This window comes from Lissotriton helveticus, chromosome 11, assembly GCF_964261635.1.
Source record: "Lissotriton helveticus chromosome 11, aLisHel1.1, whole genome shotgun sequence".
Taxonomy (NCBI): domain Eukaryota; kingdom Metazoa; phylum Chordata; class Amphibia; order Caudata; family Salamandridae; genus Lissotriton; species Lissotriton helveticus.
In genome coordinates this window covers 1,129,826,705-1,129,845,911 of record NC_136072.1, presented here as the reverse complement: position 1 = coordinate 1,129,845,911, position 19,207 = coordinate 1,129,826,705, and the positions used below count along the sequence as shown (strand labels likewise).

At 48.4% G+C, this 19,207-nt stretch overlaps 1 protein-coding gene and 1 long non-coding RNA gene across 3 annotated transcripts in view; one reads left to right on the top strand and one right to left on the bottom strand.

Moving 5' to 3' along the window:
• Positions 1-3,459, bottom strand: part of LOC144791582 (uncharacterized) — a 361,016-nt gene extending 357,557 nt beyond the window's left edge. The window contains exon 1 of the long non-coding RNA XR_013602432.1: positions 3,302-3,459. This is a non-coding gene — a long non-coding RNA (uncharacterized LOC144791582). The remainder of the gene's footprint in view (positions 1-3,301) is intronic.
• A 206-nt stretch (positions 3,460-3,665) lies between these two features.
• The window catches only part of HIC2 (HIC ZBTB transcriptional repressor 2), a 587,905-nt gene continuing 572,363 nt past the window's right edge, over positions 3,666-19,207 (top strand). For both annotated transcript variants that reach the window (XM_078667867.1, XM_078667870.1), the window contains exon 1: positions 3,666-3,745. The gene's annotated coding sequence lies outside the window, so the exon portion shown is untranslated. The remainder of the gene's footprint in view (positions 3,746-19,207) is intronic.

The window sequence follows — 19,207 nt, the reverse complement described above, 5'->3', positions numbered from 1 at the left end:
CAGTGCTACACCATGGCTTCAAGATGTTGCCCCCCCACCATGAGCCTGAGCTGTAGGGCCCAGGGGAGGGTGGTTCCATCCCCTTGCATGCACAAAGTTACGGGCCTAAACGCAAACTACAACAAATGGCCAAAAAAAAGGCTTAGCACGGGGAAAGGACTAGCAGCAAAGTGAGTTAAGGACCTTGTACCCCCCCAACAAATCACATTAGCCAGTGCTTGAACATGGGTGATGGAGTCCAAGCTCTAGCCTAAGAATTAGTACTGGGATAGCAGAGCTTAGGCTACAAACTTTTCGTAAAATCTTCCTTTTGTATACATTTCAAATAGGCCAATTAAAAATGGGAATATACTCAAGGGCATAACTTGGGGTAGGCAACATTTTTATTTTATATATTTGCATTCGATGTTTAAAGTGTTTTTCTCTCCATAGATTTGTTAAAAAAAGTTGTAAAACGTAGCCTAGGGCTTAAACTACTAGACACGGTACTCCTCAAATAGACATAATTTTTCACAATCAAGTTTTTTCGTAACTACTAATTAAAAGGTAACTTTTTTTCCCCTCAAAGCTTTGGGGATGCCGCGTAACATTCATGCACGGCTGAAATGAGGAGTAGTATGAACTCTCCACCACTGGAGCCTGCCAAACATTTGCAAAACACTTAACATTTTTAACTGACCTGACACACAGCCCCTGGACTGAGAGAGCTCTTTGGAACTCAGAGATTGAAAGATATTTGCATCTAAATTACGGAAGGTGCTCCTGACCCTGAATGGTGCATGCCCCCCTCGTGTGCTAAAACACCTTCCTTTCTGCCACTGACCAGCATCTCTTTCACATCTCATCAGCATCTGAAAGAGGGAGAGTTGCTTGTCTTTCTAAATCATTACAACTGTCAGGCCCCAAAATGCGTGCTAATTGGCACTGGGGTGGGAAGTGGCCGGCATCCCCAATCAGGGTCGGATTGGGATTGCAATTAGGCCCGGGCAGTCCCTAAAAATTGGCCCACATTTGCTGGTCGTGCAAAAACCAGTTAATTTTACTCAGAGGCAACAAACATGCAAAGTAAAGAACAAGCATTCCGACTTTTTGTTCACGTTTTAATTTTGTTAAAATACATTGTTGGAGAATAGCAAAGGCCAGTGAGGATAATGCATGGAGTGCTATGTGCCAGGTGTATATGCAAATCTATATACGGTGCTATATGCATACATCGACACATTGAGCACAAAACAAACTCAAGCAAACTGGAAACCATGGCTTGGGGATTAAACTCCTTGTTGTTGCAGTGTGAGCCGATCAGACAGTTAGTGTGCATTAAAATAGCTGGAATTAAGTAAAAAAAAATGGCTTTTTTGGGATCGGTCCGTGATTTTTATAGTTTACATAAGGTGAACTCGGTGCTAGGGCATTGGGGTGATTTACCTGGGCAACAGTTACACTGCACAAGATCGAATGTATTTTTACTTTAATCTTTGGTGAGATTAAGTGATTTGCCCAGAATGACAGGATGTTGAGCTGATGCTGGGACTAGAACCTGGTCTATGGCAGCTGAGGACACAACGCCACATCCTCTCTAGTTTAATAAAAACCTAACAAAGGTTATCTCACTGCGAGGCCCATGTAAATACACCCACACCCTCCAGGAAGGCCTATCATAGTTCACTCCTTCCCCAGCCCCCCATTTCCTCAGGGGGATGACCTTGCAGGGGAGGGGGGTCAAGAAAAAGGACACAGCTACTGCTGCTACCGTGGAGGCTAAGGTGTCAATTGCCCATAGCCAAAAACCTGCTCCCTCAGTGACGCCCCCCCCCCCCGCATACTCCCACCTGCCCCCACCCACCATTGCCTGGCAGGGGAGCGATCTGGGGCAAGATACTTCTTTGGGGCCCCAATGGGGGGCTGAGGGGAGAATGACAACACTTAGAGCAACACCTGGCCACAATTAAGGCAGATTGCCACACTTAACACCTTCGCCCCGCACACCATAGCCAGGTGTGTGATGGCCTGGGAGGCAGGAATAAAGCTGAGGCCCTTTATCAACTGGCCCACATGTCACACCTTTCAGCAACCCGACCCTGTCCCCAATTACAGGTCAAGCTGAAATGCAGACGGGGCCTCGCACTACATGTGGGCTGCACAGCCCTGGGGAAAAGGGGCTCCCTCCCTGGGGGTTAACAGCCATTAACCAGTGCTGCGAGGCACAGGGGAGGGGGGCCTCTTCTCTCATTCTTACACATTCTTGCGAAGCCCAGAGGAGAGGCAGCCCTTCCCTGGGCCACGCAGTGCTCACCACAGGCGCGAGGCTGGTGGGGAAACACTTTTGCGAGGCCCCCTGTTGATGGGCTGAGCTCGGGGCCCTGGGCAGCCGCCCATGCTGCCCATGCCTAGCGCCGGCCCTGGCCGGTACTCACCGGTACTGAGTACCAGCACTTCTTATTTCTATCCGTTCAAGTACTGGCACTTCAACCCCCGCCAAGGACAGTGTACTCGTGTCTGTCTTGGTAATTCTGTGGAGCCCGCCTCCCGGATACTCAGACAGGTAAAGTACCCCTGGAGCCCTATGCTGATCCCCTGCTGAAATGTTCAACAGCAGCTCAGTTGCGTCATGTCTTCTTGGACGTGTAGGTGTTGAAAATGTCACCTTCACGTTGAGCTGGACAGAGCAGTATCCGTACCATTCAGACACTGCTCTTTCAATCACATTTATACTAGGGTGTGCATTTGTGCACACCCTGGAATCCAAGCGACCCACTGAGAGCGGCAATTAAGGAAGCCACGGGAGGTAAGGACTTGAAAGCGTCCTTTGTCCTGCATGAGCCTTTTGAGTGAGTGTTTGATTGTGTGTGTTTAACGACTTGTTTGTGTGATTACGCGTAAAGGAAAGAGGAAGAGAGAGAATGTGGATACTCTACAAAGTATTTTAAAAGAAAGTGTGCGGACTGCTTTGTACATGCATGTGTGCCCACACCTGTGTGAGTGTGTGTGCACACGAGAATATGAGTATTGCCTTGAGCCCAATGCAAATAAATGATAATAATCAGGGCAACTGTAATTACGCGGCAGGTTTGATAAAATTATGCAGCAACAAAAGGCAAAGTATGCAGTGTAATGCAGAACATTTGCTGATTGTATTAATTATAGTGCCATTTTATATTTGTTAATACTGTCATGGCATAGCTTGCATTTCAGTATAACACCCAAACAGCAATAACACAACAGATGGAAGCAATGTCATTGAAGCATGTCCCATCTATAGCCCCGCCCATTAGCCACACCTCTAACTCAATTTGATGAGTACCTGCACTTATTTCTTTCCATTAAAAGCACTGAGTCTAAGTCGAAATATAAACTATCGGACTTCGAAGACTGCCGCCTGAGTCAGCCTCCAGGCGCGTGACTGCGATCGGCCACGGTTCCACGCGTTAGCTCGGGGAAACAGCCTCGTGTGTAGTTGCAAATTCATCACCTGCTCGCGCACACGCGCGTGCCCACAAACTGCGCAGCTTCTGAGAGACATTCTTGCCTGCCCTTTGACTCTATTGTTTGTCTTGCCAATCACGCCCTCGCGGCACCACCAGCCAATGGGAATCGAGGCCTTCTGCGCTAGACGGACGCTCAGAAGGTCACGTGAACGGGGGGCAGTTTAAGCGTGCTCATTCATACAGGAGGTGTGGAGCCGGAAAGTACAGAGGCGCGAGGAAGAGTCCACACAACCAACCAACGGTGCCAGCTGTGAAAGAAGGTACAGTATTTACCGCTCTGCTCGTCAACCTTACCTCAGTACATATATATATCGTTCTGAAGTAACAGTTTTCTTTTTAGAAGAGTTGAAAATATACACTACGTATAAGCAAAATGGAAATATAGGCAGGAAGAATAATTGCATGTGTTTTATAATATCACTGTTTTAATAAATATGATGTGCAGCGTTATAAGTTCAGTCCCAGTCACCCATTTTCAGCATAGCGTGGCAGGTACCTGACGGGTAAGGAAGACAAGTGAGAGAGAGACAATCTTATCGGCTAATCTCTGTTTCGTTTGGTAATTTAGTGCAAAAACGTGAACCGTTTACAGGGAATCGCATTTTTTTTTGTAAAGGAGGCGTTTCCAAGCTCGGGGTCCTAAATACCCAAATGGTAACAATTGGAATACATACTTCGGACGAGGAAGCTTTGAAGACAGGCATTGGCAAAGCCAATATGTTTCGCAATTAATATGAAGACACAGACCTAACTGAATTAGCATGTGCTTGTTTAATTTGGCATACTTTATGGGCAAAGCATTCCGACTTGGACATGTGCTTCTGTTCTACCCACAGGTGGCTATCTTGGATTTGTTTTTGTTAAAGTATTTCAAAATGCCCACAGTGTTGAGCACAATTGTACCCACGAGTGGCCATTTTACAACAACTTGTGTTATTGTTTGATAAAAAATATTCCTAAAATATTCCTAGATGCCCGCCTCTACTTGGAAGAGTGTAGTATTATTCAGGTGTACAATGGGGATGGGATACTGTGCTTCGTTGGTGCATTGGGCAAAGCTGTGCCATTTACTTGTATTTAAGATTGTACTTTCTGGGTGAAGAGGAGATAGTGGTCTGAAGATGTACATAAAATAAGGCAGTGTGTTCATATGTGTTGTGATACAGGACTCTGTGATTCATATTTATATGAAATGTGTGCTGAGTTTGTGATGTTACAAGAACCTGCGTTACAAATGTGAAAGGAAGAATTATTCTACATGTGTTATACTTGAGAACTACAAGCTTAATTACATATTAATATATAGGTGGTAGTGAACTGTATGTGTACATGGAAAGGGACTGTTACATTTGTATATAGAAAGGGGTAGCTTGCTGTATAGGAGACTGGCACAGCAGCATGGTCCATATTTAAACAAGTAGTGGGTTGTCTATATATAGGGAAGGGGCTGCTTGTGTGCGTGGAACTACATTCCTTGTGTGTGTACTAGGGAACTATTTGCTATTCATTTATACAGAAAGTAATGTTGGTGTGAAAATTTACATTGCATTGCACCATGTGCTTTTATATGTGGTGGACATGGTAGCTTGCTGTGTCAGGGGAAGTGTGGGTGTGTCGTTCATTGGGCACAGTGTGCTGCATGTGTACAAATTGTACTGCATTTGTGTAAGAATGGAACATTGTAATACATTTGTACAGGAAAAGGGGGTTGTGTGTATATTGTAGCAAGTGCATATTGAAGGTACTGAAAGATACGGTTCTACTCGTACACACAAAAGCAGGAATAATAATTTGCGCTCTATGTTTGTGTGGTAGGATTTTAAGATACTTTGTCATAGATTCATCAACCAAAATTGCGATCGCAATAGTTGCGAAACAGCTATTGCGATCGCAATTTCTGTTCCCGCAATTCATTCTAGGAAAAACAACCAAATTGCGAATTCGCCAAAAATATTTTGCGAGTTCCAAATTAAATTCGCAGAATCAACGTGGAACCCCCTTTGCGATTCTGTAATAGCGATGTTCCACTGATTCTGCAAAATCATTTGCGAACTCGCAAAATATTCGCAAAGCAAATTCATCAATAATCGCAATTTGCGAAAAACCCAAAAATCGCTATTAGCGAGGCGAGGCGCTATTTAAGGAGAACTCAAACCATGTGGTAACCATAAAGTTCAATTGGAAAAAAATAAAATAATTTCCCAACAAGATACAGGTGCGGGCCAAAACGAACACACTTAAGGGGGGCGTGGCTTGGGCGCTGACGGGAATGGCGGCGTGAGCTCGGAGCTCCGTGTCTGATCCCGGCAATAATCCTGTTATCCCCTAAATCTGCTGCCGAAACCTGGCACCCCGAATCCCCGGGGTGCCTGTGACCAGCAGACGTCAACTGGCGGAATAGCTGGGGCCATCGTTGAACCTTACGGGCCGAGAAATTGTGTTGCTGCGGCTCAATACAGGTCGACAAAATGGCGGAGGTCTCGGAGCGCCGATGAATACTCCTGCAACGGGATGAATCGGAGGCCCGTGGCCGGGCTTGCGGGAGTGTGCGAGTGACTTTGAGTCTCGGCGCAGACACGTGGAACCGCAGCACATAACGGAGGAGGACTTTTTGGTGCTCGAGCCCGGGGAACTGTGGTAGCTGAATTCTACACCGGCACAAGATGGCGGAGCACCCGTCCGGCTGATCCGACGGAGGGCCCCACCGAAACGTGTACTGACCCTGATTGGTGTGGACAGACACCTGGAGCGAAAGGACCGGTGCTCGATACCGGGGTTCTGGGCTCCCAGGAGGTGGGGTGGTGTGAGGAATAAACTTCACTCACATGAGTGGAGAGTGGATGCAGTGGGGCCTAGACGGCGACGCCCAGGTGGAGCGGGCAATCTTGAGAGGAAACCGGGTGTCGCATAGGGCCGAGGGGGCTCTTCAGCTGCAATGAAGCTCAAATGCAAAAAAGATGAGACTGTGGAACCAGATGATCTTGCCACTGTAGACCATGGGGCTGCGGAATCGATACAAGACCCAGGCCTTCAACAACAATTTGACAGGATCCTGGACGCCATTGCGGCGTCAAAAGAAGCCCTACAACTGGATATTGCACAGGTGGCGACCGGGCTTGGGATCCTGCGGGCCGACTATTCGAAGTTGGCAGATAAAGTAAAGGCAGATGAGGACTCCCTTTGAGACTTGGTGCCGGCTCACACCGCCCTGGCAGGCAAAATGGCGGATGCCCTAAATCGCATAGAGGCATTGGAAAAGAAGGCGGAAGATTCCGAAAGCCGAAACAGACGCAATAACATACGCGTGGTTGGCCTTCCGGAAAAAATAGAAGGAACCGATATGATCGCCTACCTGGAACATTGGCTCAGGACGACGGTGGCTCCCGAGGGACTGTCCACTTTCTTCACACTTGAGAGGGTGCACAGAGTACCGGCGCGGCCGCCGCTACAGGGCCGCCCTCCAAGGCCAGTAGTGGCCAGGCTGCTCCACTATAAGGATAGAGACCTGGTGATCCAGAAAGCTCGACTGGCTGGACCCTTTGTTGTGGAGAATAGCAAGGTGACAATATTTCCGGATTACACACAAGACATTCAAAGACGTCGTGCATCGTTCCTTGCGGTCAAAAAAGAGCTCAGAGAGGAAGGGATCCAATATTCGTTGATCTTCCCTGCAAAGCTGCGAATCATAGTGGATGGCATAACACAGTTCTTCTTCACTCCTGAGAAAGCTTGGACCTGGCTGGAAACCTACAGAGCAGGAACAGACCGTAGAGATCAACGGTATGCAGAACAGTTTCAGGAACCGCGAGTGCGCAAATCCCAGAGGCTACGGAAGAAGAAAAGGGCTTTGCGGCTGCGGATGCTCTCACAAACAGCGGTGGAAAGGAAAGGGGCATTGGAAGCAACAGCTGCGATCACCGCATCACAGAGAACGGAGTCGGCAGCTGGGACTGATTTGGAGGAAGACAGGCCGCGATCGGAAGCTGAACGTTCAGAAACTGATACTACTAAGGGTCCGGAGGTGACACCCGGGACTGCGGAGGGCATGCTCGATGAATGACTACGTGGACTAGCTGTTGGCGATTTCTGATTGGTAGTTATGTCCTTGGATTTAGGCAAAATGGGGGAGTATATGGATCCTGTGAACTCGTTATGGGATCATAAGGCGGTGGGGTACGTGGCTGGCGCGGCTGCCTGTTGGGGCCGAGCGACCCCCTCTTGCCCTTAAGGCAAGCCTGTAGTGGCTACTACAGGATATAGCTGAGTGGTTTGGATGGGGGCTGATAAATATGTATCAGGTCCTGTTCTGGGGGGGAGGTGGGGGGTTGTTAACTGGGGAATTGTTGTTTGGGGTGGTAAATTTGGTGTGGATGAACATATGTGGTGGCCCAGGGAGCGGAGGAATGCACACAATGGGCACGTTACCTGAATTGGGCTGTATCACATGGAATGTTCGTGGTTTGAATTCTATGGCGAAACGGCATAAAGTACACTCATACCTAGTGCAGAGGGGAGTTCACATAGCCCTGCTCCAGGAGACCCATCTCACTAAAACGGAAGGACTAGCATTGCAACGTAGATGGAGTGGCCAAATCTTTAGCACGTCGTACTCAGCGTTTGCCAGAGGGACACTGATTTGGGTGAGGGCGGGCGTTCCTTTTCAAGCCTTGAACCAGATTTTTGATCCCGAGGGCAGATATGTGGCAGTTGAAGGGAGGTTACATCCTAGAGATATTGTCCTTAGCAGTATCTACGCCCCAAACGTGGACCAACCTCGTTTCCTGGATCATATTTCAGGAACATTGGCACATTACCTGGCCGGACCGGCAATAGTGGGAGGGGATTTCAACTCCATCACAGACATAGTTCTTGATAGATCACATCCCCCGTTGGCGGACTCTCCGGTTCGCGGATTGGCAGGAGAGATGGGGGCTGATGGATACATGGCGCGCACACCACCCACAAGAAAGAGATTATTCCTTTTATTCGGCAATGCATGAACTGCACGTCAGGATAGATGCTATACTATGTTCTAAATCGATAGCACACATAGCGGCGCATTCCGAGTACCTGGCTAGAACCATTTCAGACCACAACCCAATGTTGCTGTCTTTCAATTGGCTACGGGAGAGGTCCTCCATACCCACTTGGAGGCTTCGCCCAGAGACACTGGAGGATCAGGTCTTCCGGACAGAGTTTAAGGAGGGCATTGAGCATTATTTTGAGGTTAATCAGGGAACCGCTTCCGCTAGGGCAGGAGAATGGGACGCCTTCAAGGTGGTGATACGAGGGCTCTGTATTAGCAAATACTCCGGGGTACGGAAAGTGATCTTGAACAATGTGGCCAAAGCTGAAGACCGCCTGAGGGAAGTGGAGAAAGAAAGGCCTGAGCAGCCGGCATTGCAGGCGACGCTCATTGAGGTGAAGGAAGCGGTGGCGGTTGAAGTAGAGCGCTTGCGCTGTTTCGATCACAAAAACTACTTGGTGAAGGCCCATGCAGAAAAAGATAAAGTGGGCACGCTGCTAGCACGAATAGCAAACCCAGTCCAGAGAGGGAACCAGATTATGAAAATAGAAACGGTGGCAGGGGTCATGGGCTACTCACAGGGGGAGGTGGTATCGCGATTCCTAACATATTACGAGTCACTGTACCAGTGCAGGTTGGCGGGAAAGGGGACAGACATCGAGGACTATCTGGCCGAGATCCCCCTTCCGCGCTTAGAGGAAGAGCAGGCCGTGACACTAGGGGGAGATATAACACTGTCAGAGATCCGATGTGCGATCAAGAGCATGGCCAGAAATAAAGTGCAGGGAGCAGACGGGCTGCCAATCGAATTTTACGCACACTATGTGGACGTCTTGGCGCCCCGCCTGCTGGAAGTATATGCAGAGGCCAAGGTGTTGGGTCAGTTACCCACTTCGATGCGTGAAGCGTTGATCATCCCCGTTCTGAAACCCGGCAGAGGGGACACGGATGTGACATCCTATAGGCCACTGTCTATGTTGACGGAGGACTATAAAATACTGAGCCGGATCCTGGCGACCCGATTACTGCCATATATGACCACGCTGGTGCACACTGACCAGGCGGGATTTATCCCCACGCGTAACACGTCTTCGAACATCCGGAGATTGGTGCGGATTATGGGAGGAGAACATCACGGTGTACGGTTACCAATGGCCCTGTCAGTTGACATAGAGAAGGCTTTCGATAGCCTAGAGTGGGAGTTCCTATATAGGGTACTGGAGAAATTTGGCTTGGGGGAACACTTTGGAGCGTGGACGAAGGTATTGTACTCCTCGGCAAGAGCAAGAGTGCGGCTGGGAGATATGATCTCGGTGCAGCGAGGAACGAGACAGGGGTGCTCGTAATCCCCGCTATTGTTCGCCCTGGCCATAGAACCTCTAGCGGCACAGGCTAGGTCGGGACGTGTTTACCAGGGTCTGTGGTTGCAGGATGTACCCCATTACATATCACTCTATGCAGATGACCTGCTCCTGTTTTTAGACAATACTGAGGATTCCTTGCAGAGTGCAATCTCCCTGCTCTCGCACTTTGGAGCGCTCTCGGGCTTGCAGGTGAACTGGCGCAAGACATGTCTATTCCCGTTAAGACCGTGTGCGCAGTCGCCGCAGTTGCCCAGGGTGATGACATGGGAACCAACCTGTTTGACATACTTGGGGGTTCGAATCTATCATGCCGCCACGGACGTGTTGGAGGGGAATGTGAGGCGCTGTATCAGTGCTCTGAAAGGAAGCATGGCGTTCTGGTCTACACTCCCTCTCTCAGTGGTGGGGAGAGTGGCTCTTCTTAAAATGGTGGCCTTACCTCGATTACTTTATTATTTCCAAACTTTACCGATCTGGGTTCCCCCGAGTGTGTTTAAAGAACTGCGCTCTATGATTGTTGGCTTCTTGTGGGGGGCTGGTCGGCAGAGGGTGGCTTTGACAACATTGATGAGGCCTAAGGCAGAGGGTGGGATGGCAGTTCCCGACTTTGAGCTTTACTATTTGGCCGCCCAGCTGCAGGTGCTCACGCAACACATTGCAGCGGAATTTCGGGGTCCTGAAAGGTTGCAAGGTGTGGGGATTCCTAGACATATCCTTTCATACATAATAATGCAACAAAAACCTAACTTAAAAGACTTGACAATGGAAGAGAAAACCCTTAGGCTCTGTTGGAATAGGAGTCAGTGTAGAGCTGGGGTGACCCACCCGTATGCACCTGAAAATCCCATTGGGGATGCTGACGGCACTGCCACATGGTGGAGACTGGTCCCCCCTCATGGAATGGGAACGGCTGGGACTCCCAGTGGTAGGTGATTTATATGAGGATGAGGTGCTGCTGACATTCCAAACCCTGCAGGACCGATATGGTCTCCCAGATGGTAGTTTCCTGATTCACGCGGCAGTAGCTGCGGCAATTCGGAGACACTGGAAGGGGGGACAGGCAGAACCAGTGACAACTATGGCTTGCCAATATGTAGTAATGGCGGCGGGGACCTTTAAAGCAGTTACATGCCTCCAGTCTCGAATGTTGAGCGAGGGACTCCGGCCCCTAGATGGCTTGAAACTGAAATGGGAGGCGGCCATAGGCAAACCGATACCAGACACAGTGTGGGGCCACATCATGAGGAGAATATGGAAGGGGAGCAGAAATGCGCGCTTTCAGCAAGTACAACTTTTTATTTTGCACCGGGCCTACCTAACCCCAGGCAAGATCCAGAAATACTTTCAAGTCCACAGCGCAGCGTGCCCTAGGTGCTCGTAACAGGGTGCGGAACTGGAGCACATGCTCTGGAGCTGCCCAGTTTTGGGGGATTATTGGTGGAAGTGGGGGAGCTCTTCAAGGAGATCACTGATAGACAATTGAACTTTGATATTGCTGTATGCCTGCTACATTGGTTCCCGCACACGCCCAAAACTAAGGTAACCAGTAAGTTCATTGCTTTAGGATTACTTTTAGCCAAGCGGGAAATTACGTGGCACTGGAAATCGAAAGAAGGGCCATCGTGTAAGAGATGGAGAGCGGAGCTACATAGATGGGCTAGCAGCAAGAGCTCCGTTAGGTTCCAATTGGCCAAACAAACGAACAATGAAAAAGCTCTGGAAATGGCTAAAGCTTGGGACACAATGGTACAGGCTCTACTGAATTCTCAGGCGGAGGGGGAAGATTGAATTGTATAGAGCATACATGTGACAATTAGTAAGCGCACTGTGTTTTGAGCATTCCCATTATTGCTGGTGCTATGTTGTGATATATATCCTTTGAAATGTACCCACACCAATTGCCGTATGGAGGGGGGGTTTCGTTCGGGATAAACTTGGAAATATATTTGATGGATCTAAAGTGTAATGGATGCTGACTTTGGTTTGTATGATGTCTAAAACCAATAAAATATGTTTTCAAAAAACAAAAAAACAAACAAACACACTTAAGGAGACACAGTAGGAGCATGAGGATATTCACAATGCCAGGACTCTACTTCGTGGTAAGGCGGCGAAGGCTCCAGGCTGCAGCCCGGAACCGACGCAGGATCCAGGACCGCATCTTCCGGCAGCGGATCACACTCCTGGCCAGACTAAATAGGAGGTCTACTCAAAATACAGGCTGAATGGGGCAATGATAACCAAGCTCATCCGAGACCTTGACCCCCTGATGCAGCACCCAACAAGGAGGACCAATGCCGTGCCCACCCATGTCCAGGTCCTGTGCTGCCTGCACCTCCTGGCCTCTGGAAGCTTCCAGGGGATAGTTGCACTTGCAGGGGGATCTCCCAGAGCACACTGTCCCGCTGCCTACAGAGTTTCCTGGACGCCATGGTGACCCGGATACACCATTACATAACCTTCCCAACCACCCAACAGGACTTAAATCAAACAAAGCATCAATTCTACAACATTGCGCGATTCTCCCATGTAATTGGATGCATTGACTGTATCCACATCCACATCTGCCCACCCGCTGAGACAGAATACATGTACCGGAACCGCAAGTCCTACCACTCACTCAACATCCAGATGGTCTGCAATGCAAAGACAATCATCACCGACATAGTGGCCCAATACCCGGGGAGCACGCATGATTCTTTCATATTCAGGCACAGCGGCATGCACACCCGCTTGGCCAAGGGTGACTTTGGCGAAGTACACCTCCTAGGTAAGTACACATGCCCACATACAGTACGTCAAGCCCATGTAGCTGCGCATGACAGGCACTGACCCTCTGCTCCTTACCCTCAGGTGACAGCGCCTATGGCTTCCGTGAGTACCTCCTCACCCCATACCTCAACCCTGCCTCACCACAGGAACTATAAAACAAAGAAAAGTGCCTAAACTGATACAGCTAGTCACACATGATTTCAACTCACAAAGGAAGAAATCTCATTTCCACCCGGGATTTTGCTAATTAATAGCGATTTATTTGTTCAATTTTTAGAAAAAATGTTTTCAAATTTTTTACATGTTATATACAATAAGACACTACACCATTAAACTGAACACTATTATGACAATATAGATACTCATTCATACTAGTGAGGCATATCACAGTCGTTCAAAAGTACATACATCCATTCATACACGATCTAGAAAAAGAAAAGCAAAGGTTGCTCAATAAATCAATACATAAGGTATAATACACAAATGCATATCAACCTAGAACACAGTACACTTGAAATTAAATACAAAATCAATTATTTGATGAAAAACTTGTATGGCAATGTGTACAAAACTCAAGTGCAGTATTTTTCAACACTTGGGTTTTAAAAGCAGAGCAACACTTAATACAAGGGCCTACGCGTTTCGAATCCCAATCGAAGTTAAAGAGGGATTCTCCTCAGGGCCAATGGAATATCCAACTGGTCTACAAGGCGACTTGGAAGGCGTAGTGGAGCAGAGGTATCTGTCTCATAAAGCTGGAAATCAGCGGAAGTGGACTGAATCTTTTGGCAGGCGCAGACGGTGTCTTGGGGTGTCACAGGCCGGTCTGCGCATGTGTAAGAGATTAGTTTCGTCCAGACGCCCAGACGATACGTCGGCTTACTATTGCAGCGCGAGACTAATTTCCATCAGGATTTATATCCCTCCGTGATGGCAGCGTACTCGTCTAAGTTCCCGTCCGCCAACTGAGCCAAGTGTCTGCCACAGTGCAGGACCTTCCTATCAAACTACACGAGGAGCCCTTTGTCCTTGATCTCCCTGGATCCGTATACTTATAACGGACTTCTAGGCTGATTATTCAGCATGTGAGACCGTCTCCTCGCGTCACCCCAAGACACCGTCTGCGCCTGCCAAAAGATTCAGTCCACTTCCGCTGATTTCCAGCTTTATGAGACAGATACCTCTGCTCCACTACGCCTTCCAAGTCGCCTTGTAGACCAGTTGGATATTCCATTGGCCCTGAGGAGAATCCCTCTTTAACTTCGATTGGGATTCGAAACGCGTAGGCCCTTGTATTAAGTGTTGCTCTGCTTTTAAAACCCAAGTGTTGAAAAATACTGCACTTGAGTTTTGTACACATTGCCATACAAGTTTTTCCTCAAATAATTGATTTTGTATTTAATTTCAAGTGTACTGTGTTCTAGGTTGATATGCATTTGTGTATTATACCTTATGTATTGATTTATTGAGCAACCTTTGCTTTTCTTTTTCTAGATCGTGTATGAATGGATGTATGTACTTTTGAACGACTGTGATATGCCTGATTAGTATGAATGAGTATCTATATTGTCATAATAGTGTTCAGCTTAATGGTGTAGTGTCTTATTGTATATAACATGTAAACATTTTGAAATTTTATTTTCTAAAAATTGAACAAATAAATCGCTATTAATTAGCAAAATCCCGGGTGGAAATGAGATTTCTTCCTTTGTGAGTTGAAATCATGTGTGACTAGCTGTATCAGTTTAGGCACTTTTCTTTGTTTTATAGATATAAGTGCTCAGCCTAACTGATTAGAGCCAACTCTTCATTGCTAATACACTTTACCACAGGAACGGCGTTACAATGCAGCGCACATTCGCACCAGGAATGTAATTGAACGGACATTTGGGATTCCGCATCCTACATAAGACTGGTGGGGCCCTCAAATTACCAGCCTGAGGTCTGCTGCCGCTTCGTGGCCGTGTGTGCCATACTCCCCAATATTGCTATCAAGCGGAGGATACCTGTGGAGATCTCTGGCAGTGAGTCGGAGAGGGACAACCACCCACCTGCACATGTGCTTCATGCATGCGGGGACACAGGTGCCGCAACAACATCACACTGAATTATTATTATTTTTTTTTAAACAATTTTTATTGATAATAAAAGTGAACAATGGACATTTTCAAGGTTTACATTGTACTTATCAATCGTGCATAGTTAATATGAAGACATGCGGTGGACACATCATATTATCGCAAGGGATCAACAATATCATAATCAGTACATCTAATCATCATAAGCCCTCCAATCCTGGATAATCCCGTCCTCCCTCCCTAACATTCTGAATCAGTATCAATTTCCAACTGAGGTGGTTCACAAATATATCCTCTATACTCATTCCAGGCTCCCCAAATTTTTCCCCACTTACGCGGACATTTCCGATTTAAATATACTGCCTTTTCGGCAACCATCGCAGAGTCCATATCCGTACTCCAGTCTCTGAGCGCCGGTAACACATAGGACCCCCAGGCCTTGGCCACATTTCGTTTAGCGTACATAATACCCAGTGTTGCCCAATCCTGCAGGGGGTTGCTCAGGTCATTCGGCTCCCAAATGTTCAGCAGGCAACAACGCGGTTCAGGGAGCAGCGAAACATGAACCACTTGAGTTATAGTTCGCATAACCTTGGACCAGTAACTAGCAATCAAAGGGCACTCCCAGATAGTATGTTAGAACGTCCCCGCCTCCCCACAGCCTCTCAAGCAATACTGGTGTGTAGTTCTTCCTATCCTATGTAGTGTGTCCCTAGTGTAATATACTCGGTGTAGGACTTTCAATTGTATCAGTCTGAGCAGTGATGGTACAGCGACCTCCTGAGGCGAGGAGAGCGCGGTTTGCCAGTCTGATTCGTCAAAGTCACCTAGTTCTGCAGTCCAAGCGGTTTTCAGTCTGTCCATGGGGTCAGGCATATTGTTAATCAACTTACGGTAGACCAATGAGGTCGCCCTGTTAAGCATGTGTTCCGTAAGCAGTCTGTCCTCTAAAGGAGTGGATTCTGGTAGCTTTTCCTCAGCCGGAAGCACCGACCGAAGGGCATGACTGATTTGCAAGTAGCGGAAACGTTCTGCCTCCACCAAAGTGAATTGGGCTGCTAGTTGGTCAAAAGTGAGGATTTTACTTCATCTATAAATGTCTCCAATCGTCGAAATGCCTATGCGGTCCCAGGCCTCAAATCCCCTACTATTACAGAGACGGGCAAGGCGGCGCGACGCCCAAAGTGGTGTCATCTGCGTGATCGTGTTCTGACACTTAAGACAAGCTGATGCCATGTGCCAGAGCTTCACCGTGTGAGCCGTGGGGCCTATCAGGGCCGCCACACCTCGGGGATCATAGAGCGCGGTCATCACTCCTCCGGCCCCTAGGTCATATCTGTCCACCTTGAATGCGGGCTCCGTCTGCGGGGCGTGGAGCCAGTGATTTATGATCTTTAGTTGTGATGCCCAATAGTACAACTGGACATCCGGGAGCGCGATGCCTCCGTCAAACCATCCTCGTACCAACTTTAGTCGGGAAATGCGTGCCGGTTTGTCCCCCCAAAGTAGGCCAGAAACGAATGCGTTTATGGACTGAAAGTATTTTGGAGGCACAGGAAATGGAGTATTTTCCAGGATATAAAGTAGTCATGGTAATGTCATCATTTTAAATAAAGCGGCTTTTCCTAGCAGGGTCAGCGGTAGGGTGTGCCAGTGCCTCACATCCGTGCGAAATCGCTCAAGTGGTGGCAGCAAATTATGGTGATAGAAAATCTCCTCATTCGGTGTCACCCATACCCCCAGATACTTGAAGGGTCCGTCAGTAACCATCAGGGGGCAGTCGTTCGAGAGGATCGGCGGGGGCCCTTTAAGGACGAATAATACCGACTTGGCCCAATTGATGGGGTATCCCGAGGCCCGCCCAAAAATCTTACAGTTGTCAAGGAGAACCATGAGTGAACGCCTGGGAAGAGTTAAGTAAAGAAGAATATCATCAGCATATAACGATATGCGGTCCTCCCAGGATTCAGTCCAGTTGAGACCTTTTATCATGGGTTCCCACCGTATCCATGCTGCCAACGGCTCCAGAATCAAAGCAAAAAGCAGAGGCGTCAGGGGGCATCCCTGACGCGTACCGCGGCCTAGCCGGAAATCCCTGGAAATATGGCCATTGGCCACAACATGCGCAAGTGGATTCGTATACAGGAGTTTGACCCAAGCACAAAACTTCTGTCCAAAGCATAGATGTCGCAACACCGAGAATAGATACGGCCACTCGACCATGTTGAAGGCCATTCGCGCGTCTAAAGACAAGATCACAGCCGGTTCCGATAAAGCTGGGATCTGCGCCATTACCGCATAAACTCGTCTTAGATTTAGAGCAGTGCTCCTGTTTGGCACGAATCCGGATTGATCCGGATGCACCAGGGTCTCCAAATGTGGGGTTAGGCGCACAGCGATCATTTTGGCCAGTATTTTGGCTTCCGCATTCAATAGCGAAATGGGGCGGTATGATGTACATTCGTCTGGGGGTTTACCAGGTTTTGGTATGGCTATGATCGTTGCTGTCCGCTGATCTCTAGGCAATTCCCCCCATGGCCAAGCTATCATCAAACATTCGCAACAGATGCGGGGCCACGTGATCTGAAACGCGCTTATATAGTTCGATTGGGACCCCATTCGACCCTGCAGCCTTGCCTGACTGCAAAGAGTGACTAGCACCCTCGACCTCATCCATAGTGAAGTTTGACTCCGGAAGTTCAGCGTCTGCGTCCGGAATGGAGGGCATTTGGATATCTTTAATATAGGTCTGCGCCTCCTCAGAGGACATACCCGAGGAGGAAGTGTAAACCGCTTCATAGTAATTGGCCAAAGTGTCTACGATATCCGTGGGGGAAGTGTGCACCACGCCATCAGTGGAGCGAAGTTGTGCTATTGTCCTCTGGGCCTTGTCTTTCTTTTCTAGCCACGCCAGAAGTCTCCCTGCCTTATCACCAACCTCGTATATGATATGTTGAGTGCGCATAAGCCGTTTTCTGACCTGCACTCGCTGATACTCCGTGAATTCCGCCTGTTTGAAGCGTAATTGACGCTTAGCCCCCTCAGTGGGATCGTGATCGTGTTTGGTCTGTAAAAAGTCTAGGTCGCGCTCTAGTGTTGCCAGGTCTTCCTGCACAGTCCTCTTGTGACCTGTTATGGAGGCTATCGCCTGGCCTCGTAGCACCGTTTTATATGCTTCCCATAGGACCCCGGGTGAGTCCACGGAGGTGATATTCTCTTGGAAGTAACACTTCGTAGCCGTGACTAGGTCCCTTCTGATTTTGGGAATCTGTAAATAATGGGGCGAGATCGGAAAAATACGCCTCCGAGTCTTTACATGAGAGGTGTATACCATGGAGAGCGGGGAATGATCCGAAATCTAGTATATGGGGCAAGCTATCCGCAGAGACAAAGAAATGGTCAATACGAGATAGACTATTGTGTACCCCTGAATAAAAGGTGTAGCCTCGATCCCCGGGGTGCTTGAACCTCCATCCGTCCGTAAGACCCATAGCTTCTACATAGCCTGTCAGCCGCGCCTTGTTCAACCCTGTCATCCTGCTGAGGTGGCGGTCAAGACCCTCATCGAGAAACGCATTAAAGTCTCCGCCCAGTATGAGTTCGCCCTCTGGTAGTGTCAGTAAAAATGCACTGATACCACGTTGAATCTCCGCCCTTCCCATAAGCAGGAGATAGCTGCAAATTACTCTTGTGCATCTTTCCACACCTGTTGTACTATCACGGGAAAACTCTTACGCATCAGGATTCCCACCCCCCTGGAACCAGAGGAAAACTCAGAGTGTATCACCATTGTATATCCCCATCGATCCAAAGCCTTACATGTCGAACCTACCAGATGCGTTTCTTGTAGTAGTACCAGTGCTGGGGCTGCCCTACGTACATATTGCAACACCAAGCCCCTCTTAATTTTGTCCACCAAACCGCGCACATTGCAGGTAATCAGGGTCAGGGGGGGCACCGAAGCCACAATTGGGGCAGTGTCATATGTTATCACATCATCCAAGACCTCGTCCGCCATCATAGGCAAAACATCCTCGAAAGCTCAGCAGCATTCCACCCATGTGTTCACTTGTATCCTTGAAGTACAGCCCAAAACTAAAGCACAAAACAAAGTGCAACCAACCCTTCCCCCCGCAAACATTTCAATCTGAATTCGTACATATTCACTACAGTCAGTACCACCAATATCACTTTCCCATCCTACCCCTGAAACATCCCACTGGCTCCCCTCCACCCCCCTCCCTGCTCCCCTGCCTGTGGACTGCGAATTGCCCACCCCCAACCCGGCAGAGTGCCTGTGCTTTCCCCACCCATACTAACTGTGTAGAGGTGAATTGTTCCCCTCCCCTCGCGGCAGGTTATCAAGCTAACAGTTCAGTACAGTACAGCCTGCAATCGAGAATATCAGCCTAATGAAAATCTCCATAACACGTCTAGGTAAATACAATTAACCACATTACATACCCGGAACCCTTAAAGTCA